This window comes from Orbicella franksi, chromosome 14 (assembly GCF_964199315.1).
Source record: "Orbicella franksi chromosome 14, jaOrbFran1.1, whole genome shotgun sequence".
In the NCBI taxonomy this organism is placed as follows: domain Eukaryota; kingdom Metazoa; phylum Cnidaria; class Anthozoa; order Scleractinia; family Merulinidae; genus Orbicella; species Orbicella franksi.
Window position 1 is genome coordinate 12808577 of NC_138158.1, and position 2763 is coordinate 12811339.

Sequence of the window (2763 nt, forward strand, 5' to 3'; positions counted from 1 at the left end):
CCCCTAAAGAGAAACGAAAGGCGGGCGACCCACTGGCCCGACGGCATGCACTCAAATCTCCGTAAATTCCACAAAATTGGTCTAATCTCGTCAAAATTGCCTCATGGCAGCCGTCGATAACTCTTCCTCCCATTCGCTTTCTCCCAAGGTTCCAAAGTTTATCTTAATCGCCCGAGAATCGCTGGTTTTCCAGCTCTTGCTTTCTATTTCTGCTCCGTCTCGATCCGTAACCGATTATCTTGGGCACAGGCGGCGTCGACAAAACCAGGATCGGACCGGACCGGACCGGATCACGGACCGGATCGCGGATCGGATCGCGGATCGGATCGCGGATCGGATCGCGGATCGGATCGCGGATCGGATCACGGATCGGATCACAGAAAAAAAAAAACATTTTAAAGAAAAAAAATCAAATCTTTTATAAAATAATAACAAATAAAAAATAAAAGTGAAAACTAAATTATGTTAAATAAAAATAAGAATCCCGAATTGACGCAATGACATGTTAATTTCAGAGAATGACAAGAGGTCATTTAAAAAGCCACATAAGCGCCAGGAGCCATAATCAGGGACGGAGACCGCAAGCGCGCGCCATTTCTTGTATAGCCCTTTCCCAAGATATTTGAATCGCAGAGGAATCTGGGAACGCGTAGCTCGGAAGCGAGGCTAGGGTAAGTACAATTTCCAATATGGCAGAAAACAAATGGCTGCAAGTAAGTTCCCGCAAAGACGAACTGCAGAAATGGCTTAGAGCACGTGGTTTGAAAACAACAGGCAGAAAACAAGAACTTATCGAGCGTGTAATTAAAGCGAGGAACGATGGGACTGAGACGATCGAAGAAAGGGAAACAAGAGAGAAGCAAGCGCGAGAAACTAGAGCGGCTGAAAAACTACAGAGTCCATCCGAAGATCTTCCAGATCCTAGAACCTTGAACAACTGGACAAGGGATCTCTCCAAGCTGCCGCCGATTAGTTATAAAGAAATCATAGACTATCTAGTTTATGGAAGCTGCAAATTCTTTCAAAGGGAGGATATGAAGTGTTTCAAACAACTCAAAGCATTTAAATTTTTCAAGGATGGGCACGTGCAAAAGATTGAGTTAAGTTCTATCAGTGGGAGGAGCAGTTACTGCTTTGTGAAGGCGATAGTATTACCATCCATGCGTCAAGACCGCGTTTACAGCACTTGGATTTCGCTTGTGAAGGAAACAGCTAAAGTGTTTTCAGCAGACTGTAACTGTACAGCAGGGTAAGTGAGATTTTATAATAATGAAATTGATATTATGAAATCAGTACTCCAAGTTCTACAGAAAGAAATTAATTTGCTTTCAACTCATAAAAAATGTCAGCGAAAAAGTGAGCAGAGAACATATCAGCTACATTAAAACTCAAAACCCCTCTTCTCAATGCTCCCCTACTCCTCCTTTGTTTTCAGGTTAGGTGAGGCTTGCAATCACATTGCAGCATTACTGTTTGCTCTGGAGGATTATGTGAAGAGCCATAACAACATTACTTCTGATAACATTGCCTGTACATCCAAACCTTGTGAGTGGAACAAGCCACACAAAAGGAAACTTAGTCCCAAACATATAGATGAGATCAGACCAGTAAAACACCAGTATGGGAAAGTACCAAGATCAGCAGCTGTGCCCAGTGATGGAGCGTACAAAGCATGTCCTGCATTACCTAATTCTGTTGTCACTAACCTTTTAGATAGTCTGAGGATAGTTAGTCCTCAAAGTGCAATATTTACTGCCATTGAAAAGCAGCACACTAGTCTATCAGAGAATGAAATATCAAGTGACAACAATGTTAGAGCATATGAAGAAGTATCAAGTTGTTTATTAACTGAGAGTCCATCTACTGCTTCCATACATGAAGTACCTCAGGTGGACACCGTTAAATTAGAAAAATCCTTAAAATCAGATCAGGATAATTTCTTTTATGTGGGGTGCATATCACCATTTACTGCCCTTCCCCCAAGTCTTAAGAACATAGAGGAAAAAGGCAGGAAAATAAAGAGGAAACTAAATTTTACTGAGGAAGAAATCCAACAAGTGGAAAAGAAAACAAGGCTCCAAAGTAGGGATTCTGATTGGTATTTGTATAGAAAAGGGAGAATAACTGCTTCAAAATGCAAGCGTGTGGCTTCCCTCAAACCAACCACTTCTCCTTCAAAGACTCTCAAGGAATTGTTAATGATTAATAAGGTACCACAAACTTCTGCAATGCTTCAGGGTTTGGAAAATGAAGATGCAATTGCAGATTCCTTTATTGAAAAAATGAAGACTGAGGAAAATCAGGATTTTTCTTTTGCAAACTGTGGTTTTTTTTATAAGTAAGACTCATGGCTTTTTGGGGGCAAGTCCTGATCGTATTGTGTATGATCCAACAGAGGAAACCCCTGGTGTAGCAGAGTTCAAATTCATCCAAGTAAAAGATGAAGAGGGCCTTTTGGATGTGCTTCTCAAACAGCACATCTACATTAAAACACAAAAAGGCAACTCTATTATTCTGAAACTCAATAGAAATCATAAGTACTTCCATCAGCTATATCAGCAAATGTTTGTAACAGAATTTCATTGGGGATTGTTTATAGCTAAGGGAAGTGATGGCTGCATATTTCATGAAAAAGTTAGGTTTGATGCAAACTTGTGGTTGCCTATATTGGAGAAACCTGAAAACTTTTTTGATTCATTCCTCATGCAAGAACTTGCATACCCTAGAGTTCAACTTGGACTAGACCGAAAAAATTATTGAAGT

At 40.6% G+C, this 2763-nt stretch overlaps 1 pseudogene; it reads left to right on the forward strand.

The window, feature by feature from the left end:
• The first annotated feature begins 606 nt into the window (after positions 1-606).
• On the forward strand, positions 607-2763 carry LOC145467837 (uncharacterized; annotated as a pseudogene).